Here is a 13,087-nt window from a genome sequence, read left to right as displayed (position 1 = left end):
CTCTCTGCATTATTTGGGATACAATATTGAGAGAATCTGTTTTCACAATCTAAAAAATGTGTGTGTTTTGTTGGTTGTTTTTCCAGGATTCTGTTTTTTTTTTTTTTTTTTTTTCTTGAAGAATTAAAAATGTAACATATCTGAAATGTATTTAGAGACAGGGCTCATATACAATCACACACTCAGAGGAGGGATGCCACTGCATATGGAGTATGATAGCTCAAAACACAGAGAGAGCATGTAATGCAATTTTGTTGCAGCATATCACTGAATTTTGTTGATATAATAACCTGAAATAAAGTATTAAGACAGATTGACATGCTTAGGTAGCACAGCTGAGGATTCAAATATTTAAATCTAACATGTTCTAGCTTGTTCCTGCTGAAATCGATGGAAGTTCTCCTTCACAGCTGATTGCAGTGGGGGAAAATGGATCCAGCTTATGCAGAATAATGACAGGAAGGGGAATGGGTAAGTTCAGCTGAGTTTTCAAATGTTGATTTCTCAGCTCAAATCAGCTCTAATTTCCAGTTGGCTTTTGGTGGGGTTTGGGGGTGGGTTTTGGGAGTTTTTTAGTTAGAGGAAAAAAAGGAAGCTGTTTTCTTCAACATTCATAAATAAAATAGAAATCATCCCAATGCAAGGAAAGAGAGGGGGAAGTGAGTGAAAAACCTGTTTAATCTGCATCTTCCTTTCATGCCTTTCACTTCCTTTGCCACTCTTCTATTGACACTCTATCTACCCAAAGGATGAGACCATATCCTGCAAGAACCTGGAGATTCTCTAAGTCTGCTCACAACGGACACAAAAACTTCAAACCCCGTTTTTGAGCTCCAGATCTGAAAACACAAATATTGCAAAAGGTATCGTAGCCTCACGCTCAATTTATGGGTGGTCACATTCTCATTCGAGTCACCTATCTCTGTTCCAAGACCATCCTGACCAGGCAGTCGCTCTTTTAGCTGCCTGATAACATAATTTTAATTTTTTTTTTTTCCAGGATTCTGCAGCTTTACAGTAGCAATTTGTGTCTGGGCATTCAACCTCCAAACTGACTTCAAAAGATTTTAGCAAAAAGGCACTGGTTTATACTTCCATTGAGACAACAGGGATGCCCCAGTTAATCACAGGAGAAGGAGGCTCCAACCCAGATCCCAAAAAGCTGAAATCTTTCAAAAAAGATTAAACCTATTTAAGTTATTTCTACAGAGGGTATTTTCCATCACCCTTCCACAGGACTATCTCCTTTGATTGACTTTAAACATCAGGAAAGTTCTTGGAAATAGGAAACTTCTGTAATAAGACTCACACAAACACATTTAAAGCTCATTTATAGCAAATTCAAATTTCCATACTAAAAACTTGCCACTTCAAAATGCTTTCTCAGATTAAAAGCCGAGTTTTCAAAAATAAAGCTGCAGCAGCTACAAAAGCAGACTGGAGAATTTTGCTCGAAATAAGGAGGAAACACCTCCTTTCCTTCAAACAAAACTAAATCAAATGGATTAATGAATGGCGAGAAAAATCGACAGGAAGGGTCTTGACATTTCCAATAGGAGCTTTGAAGGGAAAGAAAATAGCAATTCCCAGACCTCCCAAAACAAGCCAAAGAGATCCTTTCTGTGGTAGAAGTGTGGAAAGAGGAAAAATGCATAACCCAAAATACTGCAACACCGCTCAGGGAAGGGCAAGAGAAAACCCTTCCACTATTTCCCATCTCCTGACTGAAAACTCAAACCCTAAATAATTTCAGGTTTTATCCACAATGTTCCTCTGGTTTGTTTTGCTCAGGTGGGGGGGTTGGTTTGGTGTTGGTTTTTTTGTTCCAATTGCGCTTGACAAAAACCAAAAACCCTTCAGCTGCTGAATCCTTCCTGCACTGCTCTCGGCATTCCCGGCAAGGTCCATCTTTTGTGGGAAACAAAGACTTGGGGGATGCAGGCGGGAGCAGCAGCCCAGCCCTGCTGCCCCATCCCGCATCCAGGGGAAGGCACCAACCCCTTGCAGGGTACAACCTTGCTCGGGATGTTCCCTTTGCATCTTGCCGGGAGGAAAATGCCATTCCCTGCCCCGGACAGCTCCTTCAGGCTCGCGTTTGCATTCCAATCATCCTCCCAGGGCACGGGGCTGGGCGCTCACCCCAAGCCACGAGCCAAAGTGTAACTGTGTGTTCCTCAGCTGCAGGAAAGCACTGGGAATACAGATTGGAGCCCGGATCGTTTCCTGGCATTATTTCACTGTAAATTTAAATGGCCTTGGCATTGTGAAGCTCTCTCATTTATTTTAAAAGCAGGGAAGATTTATTCTACCAAGAAATCGTTCAGAGTGGGATGGAGAACAACCAGGACTTGGGGCTTGCTGTTTTCCTAGCAACAACCAAAGTCAGGGCTGCCTCTGGGCTGAAATTGTAGAGGGGTTTGGGGTACTTTTATTTCTCTTCCAAAACACTCTCACATTTTTCCTGGTTTTCCTACACATCATCTTCTGACATAACTCCTGGTAATCTGATGTGCCATTTAGCCCTTTAAAACCCACCTGGGTTTTAAGCAGCAGCTTCCAGAGCCATCCCTGTATTTCTTGTACATGCTAAACATAAAAGTCCCTTCATAGGAATTCAGGTTATTTTGGCAGACGTGGGGTCAAGCTGCTGGTCACAAACAAAGTGTTGCCGTTGAGGACTGTTCTGAGACACAAATAAATACTTAGCATTAACCTCCTCACTTTCAGAGATGGAAGAACAGGCTGGGGAAGGAAAAATGACCCAAAGACAAAGAACAGACCTGCAGGGAAGCTGAGCTTACTGCTCATGCTCCTGGCTAGCAGCCCCATCCCTGTACCACTACTCAAGCTCTACATCTTTGCAGGGTATGCAACTGGCATATGGGATTTTCAAAAGCAATTTTGTAAAGATGGGCTTCTATTTCTGTGCATGCCATAGCTTTTAATCCCGAGGCAGAAACAACCAATGCCTGAGTTTTGCATGCATGCATATGCATTACCTGGAAAAGGCAGGCGAATGTCAGTTTTGGGTTTCTACCAAAATCTTCCCTTAGCTGAGTTTTTCTCAGAAACTAGAGAACAGACAGAAGCAGAGCCCTTAAAATATGTTTTCAGGATTTAAAATGCAAACTGCAGCCTTCTTCCCTTCCCCACTTGTACCTGGGGTGACATTCAGTGCTCTGGGGACACACAGATTGTCCCCTGGATGCAGCACAAAGTGGCCAAGGTGGACATCACCCCACAGAGGTGAATGCTTAACTTGGACATGAGCTTTCTGCTGGATAAAAAACATGTGCAGAGAGAGGCTGGAGAGGAATAAAATCAGGGATGAGAGATATTCTTGACTGACCTGCTGTTATTTGAATACACAGACTCAGCTGTGCAGAGAGGCCAGTGCTGGATATTAACACGGAGGAAATTTCAAGCTCTGCCTTCAGGGTTGGAGCTGGACTCTCTTTTGTCATATATTCACATCTCCCTTGTGTATAACCCATTAGCTGAGGCTGTGCCCAGGCTGTCAGGGGTAGGAACAGAGCCACACACGTGTTGGGTCAGGAGAGTGCAGCATCTCTGGTTTTCATGGATACTGAGCAGCCAGCCAGGGACACCCATTGTTGGACTCAGTTGTACATCATTGAGAAATTCCAGCACCACAACCATCTGAATCACTCATTTACTGCCCACTCCAACAGGAACTGGCCCTAAAATCTGGGAGAGCTGTAAACAGCCCTTCTTCTATGAACTAAGATGGATGTTTGCTCATATCTATTCTTTTAGATGTTTATTGCCCTAACTGGCTTTTCATTAACTCAAGAGCTCTGCTATTAATTTTAATATTCACAGTATTTATGACCTTGTAGCTATATCATCTGATTCTCTCCATATACAGATTCTAGGTCATGAACAGATTGTTTCATTTTTCCAACACTGGCATTTAAAACTATCTGACCAGGTCATGCAATTTCCTACAGAGGAATTCTGAAAAATATTCAGAGCTTGATCTTTTCTGGGCACAGACACCTCACTGAAACTTGGGGTGTGTATTCAGGTGTAGAAATCAGATTTGTTGAAATAATGCACCAAAAAAAATAATGTTTTCCCTTTTTAAAAGAAATTTTAGAATTTCATGGTCCACTTCCATAGGGCTATGTCCAGTTTAGATTTTGGGGTCTGGATAAACTTTGTTTCTTCTGACACAGCGGTCAGAAAGAAAGTAAAAAGGAAAAAATACTCACATTTTTGTGAGTGAACATCTTTATTTTTTCTGGTACTATTTACTCTGACTCCAACGAATCACTTATTTTTTAACCTTTTAAAGGTTTCTATCACCAAGACAGAAGCAGATATTTAAAGTATGGATAACCATCACTTTTCCATTTGTGGCCTGTCTAGAAGCTTCCAGTCTTTGGATCAAACACCCCAGAGATATCGGTGTGGCCCAGGTGTCACCTTCCACCCTCGGCTCGCAGGAGCTGGTTAAGCTCTGCAGATTTCATTGGTATCTGCGTTCACTGATGTGAGGTTTTTAATCTTGTCCTTGGGTTGGCTCTAACTATGATCTGAGCTAAGTGGCAGCAAGGTGAAAGGAAGTGATTAATATTGTTTTCAGTGGTGACTGCATCGAGCCTCCCACTCTGATGGTCTGTGAGCGATGGCCATGGTCAACTCTGCACCGTGCAGGATTCGGCTCTGCTCATTCACAATTATCTTGAATTATCACACAGGCAAGAGAACAACAGAGTCTGAGGGGAAGGAAAAGTCCAGGAATTAAAACAGGCCATAAAATAATGAATTTTCTGCTGGGTTAGAACTGTCATGTCATGGGAAAGGAGCAAACTGAAGAGGCTGAAAATACGACTCCTCTCCCTTCATCAGAAGGGTGGTGGGGACGCAGAGACGGAGAGCTCTGGCTACCCCAGCTACCCCTAACACAGACCTTTGGGCATGGAAAACACCCTTCAGACCTTCCACATCTTCGGCTTTCTTCTCACTATCTTCAGCCTCTCTCCTTGATTTGAGAGGGAGAAAAATCCACTTGGCATTTGCAAATGGCTGTGATTCAATGCAGCGAAGGGTCTCTGCCGCCGCCAGCCTCGCTGAGCCTTGGGAACTCCTTGTGCCATAATGAAATCACATCTGCTGCCGAGTAGGGAGTCAGTGAAGGATGGATGAGTGGGGAGATGCTTTCTCAGGCAGGCTGGGCTCTACTACTTCCCGAGTTTAACATCCATGTGCTGCACCATCTGGGGTGTGTGTTGGCCCAGACATCTGCCCCAGTTACAGTGACTCTCGGGCAGGTGAGGGGGTGGAGCAGGGTGGCACAAGGACCTTTTTGCAATGGATCAGCTGCTGGGGAGTGAAGGTCCTGATCTTCTCAGGCAGAAAACCCAGAAATCCTCAGAAAACCCAGTGTCATAAATGGATGCCCTGATTCCAAGGAGAGGCTGCAGCGGGCTTGGGAAAGCCCAGAGAAGGGGATGTAAAGGCAAACAATGAATCTCATCATGAATTCATGGTAACAAGTGCCTACAGAAGTAGCACTCTTAACAAATTTCTCCAAGCTCTTAGAGCATCTTAAGAGGAGATCACTCTGTCACTTGCTTTATGGGTCTGTGGAGGATCCTACTGGGTAAGAAATGCACATATTTAAGTTTATGGGAAGCTAAACCTAACATTTAGTGCCTGGCTCTGTTCATATTTAGCTCTATGCATTCTGAGGTATATTCCTGCCATATGGGGCATGCTGGCTGACCAGACCAGAATGGGTTCTGTAATTATTTAATTGCTATAGCAGGACGATACCTGTTATTAATATTATAAATAATAAACAATATGTCTTAAACTATAAACCCCAAAGAGCAAGTCAGACAAATGCATGGGAGAAAAAAACAGCAATGTGAAAAATACATCTCTCCAGTAAAGATGAAACAGTGGCACTGTAGGAGTCAGGGAAGTGGAAATACTGGGAAAATAACAGTGTGGTCGCTGCCTTGTGCTGAATCTGCACAAACACACACGATATGAAATAGTCTCTGTCCTGAGGACTTAAAATTCATGGCTTAGGCTGAGTGAGAAAATGCCTTTATGATCTCTCTCTCTCTTGTGTTTCACTGAGGAAAGATCTGCAGGGGTAGAAAGAGCCAAGCCAGTGGATTTTACCATCTCCACGCCTGCCGAGAGCAGCTCAGTCACAGAAAAGGTTTGCAGAGGGACAGAGGGCAGGGACTGCCAGAGAGAAGTGCAGGAGCAGAGACCAATGCAAGGGAAAGAGAGCAAGAAAAGAAAGAGGCAGGACAAGGTGTCTGCTCATCTTTTTACGAGGGACATTGGAAATGGTTTAGGGGGACAGGGCGGGAGAAGCCAAGCAGGGTAAGACGCAGGGCTGGAAGTGATAAAGAAAGGTTTCATTGCCAGAGAGGGTGACATTCAGCTAATCTTTCCCTGCTGGCAGTGAGCCGAGCCTGGACCTGACATCTCCACAGGCAGGTCCTGCATGGGCTCCCTGCCACAGCCACCTCTCCCTTCCTCTCATGTCTGTGCAGAGCAAGAGAAGGGACAACATTTACTGTGCTTTTTTTTTATGTAAAAAACTACTCAATATCACTTAACCTCCCACCCCATCTCCTCTCCTAGAAAAACTCTTGCTTTTTTACTTTTTAATCACTCCATCAAATGAGAAGCAGAATTTCCCGCAGTGCTGGAGAGCCTGGTGTGGATTCCCATTCCTCTGCCCCTTCCAGCTCTGGAGGCACCAGCCCACATCTCTAGCAGCAAAGCCAAGGAAAGTGTTTTAACCCTGAGGATTTTCCCTGAGTACTGGGAGAGGCTGGGAATTTTGACAATGAGGAGGTAAAGGAGAAAATAATATGAGGAATAAGAATAGCCAAGCACAGAACTCCACATGAATGAACTGCTCCAAGGTCACCTGATAAATGGCATGGAGACAGGTGGGACAGATTTCCTCCCTGCTCCCTGTCCTCTAATGAAAGATGCACTTTAATGTGCTGATTTCATTTGCACCAACTTCTTTTAAGTGCAAAGCAAATGCAGAAACTCCAGAGATTTGCTGCACTGCTAAAAAAAATCTTTAGTAAATAATTAGCTAAATCATGCATTTATGTATGTAAGTTTTGTGGAGTTTACAGATTAATAATAGTAACAGACTTTGTGTGGTAAGGTCGGGGCAGCGGGTTTACACTTCATCCCCAATTTCATCAAAATTGTCCAGCAAAATATGTACTTTTTTATTCTAGGGTATTGGTGATGACACAAGCAGAGAGAAGAAATAAATCTCACTGGGACAGTGTGGACAGGAGTGCCTGTTTGCTCTGGAAAGAATTGGAAGAAGAAGAAAAGAAGAAAAGAAGTGGATGGCTGCAGTACATTAATTGTACAAGAACTGCAAAATGGCTGAAAACAGAGGGATGATATTTATAAAGCTGTCTAGTTTTGAAAAAATCAAAGGCAGAGGTAGAGAAATAATCCATTGGGCGTGTGTAATTGCAAAGAATGTATTGTAAAAAAAAAAAAAAAAAAAAAAAAAAAAAAAAAAAAAAAAAATTAAAGAAATATCCCTGGCTGTTTGCTTTGGCTCCTGCCTCTGCCCGGGGCTCGGTCCGCACGGCTGGGCAGGCGCTCACCGGCAGCCGAGGCTGCAGCGCTCCCTGCACCGCCCTGCCCGCTGTGACAGCGCGGTCACCGCGGGAAGGACAAAGCCCGAGCGTCTTTGGAGGGAGCGGGTCACCGGGCCACTGGCTGCGACACCCAGGGCTGTCACTCTGGGGACACACCAGCCTCATCCACTCAGGGCTCGATTTAGGGAAAAAAACAAGAGCCCTTTGATGGGTGTTGGGGAGAGGCCGGATCGCCTCGAAAGCCACCCTCAGGTGCTCGATGGCTGCGTGGGCTCTGCGCTTCATCCATCCCAAAGTGCAGCCGATCTCCTCGCAACCCCACCCACGGCTGTCCCCACCGCCCCGCGAGCAGGACAGCGGCCACTGGCTGGAGGGGACCTCCGAGGCTCAGGGAGGGGACAGGGACAGGCAGGGACAGGCAGGGACAGGGCAGGTTGGGACAGCAAGGGCGGGCACAGGCAGGACAAGGACACAAACAGGCGGGACAGGGACAGGCAGAGCAAGGACAGGGCAGGGACAGCAAGGCAGGGAGAGCAGAGAGAGGCGCGGGGGAGGCTCAGGGAAGCAATAGGGTCTCTGTCCCTGCATTTTGGGCCAAGGACGGTGCCCGGGGCCGGCTGTGCGAGCCGAGCGGCAGAGACCCCTCTGTGCCCGCAGGCGGCTGCGGAGGGCAGGGAGGGATGCCCGCAGCCCCTGGGCACCGCGGGGACAGGAGAACGCCCTGTGCCCACTCAGCGCTGCTGTTCCCCAGCTGCAAAGGGGTGAAAGCCGCTTCCCTGGGCCCTCCCCGAGCCCTCCCCGAGCCGGGAGCAGGGAGGGTCCCCCCGAGGGTCCCCCCGGCCCCGGGGCTCCCGTGGCCGCCGCCCCCTCACCCCGGCGCGGAGCTGAGGCAGAGACTCAAAAGGGTAATTTCACAATCGCCTATTAAAATGAGGCTGGGCGGAATTGCATTTCCCCGTCCCTTTAATCCAATAAGTCAGAACTTCTTAACTGATTAATTACAAAATTAATGAGTAAAATGGCAGCGTTTGGGTGAGGCGGGATGGTGGGGGATTTTATTTTTTTTTAATGTTGTGCTCTTTAAAAAGACTGATGGAAATAAAGTTACCTCAAAGCATCAGGGTGCTTTGATGCCTATAATAGCAATTTAGTTATTACATTAATAGATTTCCTCTTTATTTTTAACAAGGCATTGTTAAATATGGTCTTGTTTTGTCTGAAGGAGGACACTGGAGTTTGCATTTCCCATTTACGAATTCTCCCCGTGCAAAGAATTATTTTGCATTATTTCTCTGCCTTGGATCTCGGCATTAATGTGACATTATCAGCGCATTTCACGGGGGGGAGCAGGATTGGCAAACCCCCACACCCGAGCATCCCCCGGCGTCCCCAGCACCCCTCCCGCAGCACCAGGGCTTGTGTTCGCATGCACACTTTTCCCTCTGGGAACTACAGCACCCAACTCAGCCCAAGCAACCCCCGGCATGAACCCCTCTACCCACAATTCCAATTAGACAGGGCTGATGGTTGGAGGCAGCACCAAAGCAGCAGTTCAATGCACACAAAATGTTTTCCCCCGCTAAAACTCCGCTGGAGAAAATACGGAGGTGACGCTGCAGCAGCAGAGATGAAGGAGTTTTACTCTGTCGTAATCAACTCCGAGGTGCCTTCCTTTCACTCAGATTGTCACTCTTGTCACAGAGGAACGCCAGGCAGAGGTGTCTGCGGGGTGCTACCCGCAGGTACCTGCGCTGCCTTTTCCCCACCGCGGCCCCAGCTCAGGATGCTGCGGCTCAGGCGCTGCTGCAGCAGCTCAGAGCAGTGCCGGGAGCCGCTGCCGGGCTGCTCACACCAGCTGAAGGTGTTTGGGAAGCTCTCTTGGATCAAACAGGCTCCTACCTCCGTTAGGGGCTCGTATTTTTAGGGTAAATATATAAGGAGAGGTGAAACTTGAGGTGGGTGGGAGATCTTTTTTCTCTCTCTAAGCGCTTTTGGTAAATAAAGGAAGGGAGAAAGGGGAAGACAGGGATGCTCAGGAAAGCACTAATGAGTATTTGTCCCCTCAGCAGTTGCTTGGAGAGTGGCATCAGACACAGGAATGTGCCTGATCCCTTTACTGGGACCTTTGCTAGAGATGGGCTGATTCAGTGAGCGAGGTTGGCTTCCACAACGCCAACCCTGGTTTTACCCCATTCCTTAGGGTAAAACAAGCTCTCCAAAGCCCTCATGGCCAGGACCACATTCCTAGGGATGGCTCAGGATAAACACATTTCCTAAGAGTGCAAAAAAACCAATCAGAAATGTGGTGCTTTTCTATTTTTTCCTTTTTTCCTAGGAAAAAGCTCTTCCTATAGCCTACCTGGGGGCACTCCCTAATGTCAGGCTGCTCTCCCAGACACTGAGTATTGAAGAGACCTGCAGGAAGGGATGTGGGGTTAGAGGGAGGGGGCACAGGGCTGCTCCAGCCCCACTGAGTGAGGGTCTCCAGCTCAGCCTTGGCTCAGCCCCAGCTCAGTCACCACTCCCAAGTGGAGGAACGACCAAGCTGCTCAACTTCTGCAGGGGAAGCTGAGAGAACAACACCAGAATTCACACATGAAATGGGGAAATGACACCTCTGAGGGCAAGACATGTCCTTGTGTCTGGACAGATGGACAGCAGCACAGCCAGCCCAGCTCAGAGCCCATGGGAGCTGTAGGGATTTTATAGATCCATTCTGTAAAATACCTCCATGAAGTAGATGTGTCCTGCAGGCTCTGAATGAGCCATGCAGGCTGCACCAACACAGCTGGGGGGATGTGGAGCATGCAGGGTGTTACAGCATGAACTCACACACAGCCTGGCCATGCAGGGAGATGTGCCACCCCACTATCTCTGCGTTATGCAAATATATATAGATAAACTCCAGTTCACTCAGCACACCCATGAGGAAGGAGCTCTAAAGCTGCCCCAACACCTGGGCAGTGTCACATGCATGGGAGAGGGGCTGTGGCTGTGCCCACCAGAGCCATGGGGGAATTTGTTCCCATTTCCCCCCCCTACCCGAGGCAGATCTGTGCCTGGCTGTGGGGTGCCCTGAGCAGAGAGTAGGGCAGGGGCACCAGGCCTGTGCCAAGAGATGGGGGGAGCCCTGACCACCCTCCTGCACCTCCCCACCCTGAATGAACACCCACAGCTGGCCTGAGTTTGTGGGAGTGCAGTGGAAAGCAAAAGTCAGTGGGATGGGGATGGGGATGGGGGGCAGGGAATTGTGAGGGTCCTTGAGTGGGGGGGCAGCACCCACCAGGGATGTCTCCAGCCCTCGCACCCCCTTTCCCAGCATTCAGGGCCCATTCATAACCAGACCCCCCCTCCCACGGCCCTCAGTGCAGGCAAAACCTGCACCCACTTTCCCAGAGACATCTCCCAACATTTTGCAGAAACCCTGTTAAATAAGGGGAGAGAGCAATATTTAAACACAGCACTGTAATCATCAATTCCCCCCACATCCCCCCCATCAAACGTGAGGGTTTAATTGGCTCCAAGATGAGGGAGCCACAAGCAGTGTTATAAAATGAACTGACCCCGCGAAATGATGCAACATCTGGAGGCAGGGCAGGCGGGGAGGCAGGAGCCTCTCAGCGGAGCATCCGTACGTGCAGCCTTCCCTGCGCCGATGGGAAGGGCCCTGCGGAGCTGCAGCCCAGCTCCTGCCTCGGCAGCCCCGTGCTAAGAAAGAGAAGCCCCTCGGTGCTTACCTGCCCGCAGCGAGGCATGTCCCCTCAGCACCTGCAGAACAGGAGCTCTCTCCTTTCAAACAGCCCTCAAAAATTTCCCCCAAGTCCACCCGGGTGATTATTTTTTTAGAGCTAATCAAGGAAATAAAGTTAAAGAGGAGGAGAGTTCCTCTTGTTTGGGGTCTGATTTGGGAGAAGGAGGGGGTGGGGGGAGTTAAAGAGACCAGTTGCTGCCCACTGCTTTGACCAGTGAGGGATTCAACCCTTATTACCATTTTGTTTTTGTCCAGATTTGCAAGTAGGGCCCCCTGCATTCAAATCATCTCCCTCCATCCTTATTGTAAAGGACAGGCCTTAGTGGGCCCCCTTTGGATTGTCCTCCATTAACAATCCCTTCTTTTGTGGAGGTGTTTCTTTTTCTATTCACACACATTGCTGATGGTACTTCAGGCCCAGCTCTTAAAGAAACTGTTTGCAAAATTATACCTTTCCACACACTACTCCACAAGGAAGCGGGGAACTGTAGTTAGGAAAACATTATTGAAGCTTGTAATTTAATTAAAAATGTTAAAGCTGGCAAAGGGGAAGGGAAAGAGGGGAAAAGAGCATAAGGGTGCAAAAGGAGGAACCAGGTTTATTTCCTTTTTGAGCCCTGCACAGGCAGGGCTGGGGGTGTGGGGCAGTGCTCACACTCCTGCCCGTGCACACCCAGAGTGTGTCAGCCTGCACAGGGACACGGGCTGCCCATGGCTGTCTGTGTGCCACGCTCCTGGGCCAGGCACAGATGAGGCAGCCAGACACCCTTAAGCAAATGATGCTTTTAAAATGTGAATGCAAGCTCGGACATGCGTGGACAGAGCCCGAGGGGCACGGCTGTGCAGCGGGCGCCTGCAGCTGCCGGGTGCTTGGGGCAAAGCCCTGGCCTGTGCTGGCTGTGGGGGGGTTGCACGTTGCACCCCGGCAGCCTCCTCCTGAAAACCTCTCTCTTTGCGAGTTCTGGCTGAAAGCAAGCTGGAGGGGCTGCATCCCGCTCAGCATCCTCGCTCTCAGAAAGGCTCAGAAGCGTGTCTGCAGCGAGGACGCCCTTCCTTTGGTTATTGTTGTTATCCCCGCCGCCAACAGATCTGTAAATGTTCAAAGAACAACACGACTTTAAAAAAAAATCATAATAATTCAGCTGGCGAAGCAGGGCAGAGCCTGACCTCCGGCTCCATGGATGAGTGCTTCGCTGGGACCCCTGCTGAGCCAATGTGGACCTTCAACATCAACTCAGAAATTGGTGTGATTTGCCTGGGAAACCAGCAGTCATAGAGCAACTGGCCTTGACAAGATGAAGAGGAAATGTATAGAAGACGTTTAATGGGTCGCAAAAGGAGGAGGGGGGAGAAACTCAGCCTGGAGTGCTGCATTTTAGATGTCTGGAGGGGCCCTTCTGCAGGAAAGGAAGGAGCAGGGCTGGGGAGGGGAGACTTTTTCAGGTTGGGCTTCACTTCCCAGCAATCAGAAGCCATCCGGGAACGCTCTGCCCTGCAAAAGGTTATTTCCCTGTCCCTGGCTGGGACTCAGGCCCGGGCTGGGCTTGCAATAAAACCCGGTGATTTCTTTAATGTCAGTGAATAGCTGAAGGCAGCCCGGCTGGCGAGGCTTTGTACGTAGACGCGCTGGGCTCGGATTATGCACGCCTAATCGCCTAATTTTCTTCGAGTGATCTGGATGCCGTACTCTTGGGCTGTGGAA

At 48.4% G+C, this 13,087-nt stretch overlaps 1 long non-coding RNA gene across 1 annotated transcript; it reads left to right on the top strand.

The window, feature by feature from the left end:
• The first annotated feature begins 399 nt into the window (after positions 1–399).
• On the top strand, positions 400–7,422 carry LOC128816104 (uncharacterized). Its single transcript, XR_008439787.1, has 3 exons — positions 400–471; positions 749–863; positions 7,254–7,422. It is a non-coding gene; the product is annotated as an uncharacterized LOC128816104 (long non-coding RNA).
• The last annotated feature ends 5,665 nt before the right edge of the window (positions 7,423–13,087 follow it).

Source organism: Vidua macroura, chromosome 17, assembly GCF_024509145.1.
Source record: "Vidua macroura isolate BioBank_ID:100142 chromosome 17, ASM2450914v1, whole genome shotgun sequence".
Lineage (NCBI taxonomy): Eukaryota > Metazoa > Chordata > Aves > Passeriformes > Viduidae > Vidua > Vidua macroura.
The sequence above is the reverse complement of the archived record's forward strand: the minus strand, read 5'-3'. Positions and strand labels throughout refer to the sequence as shown.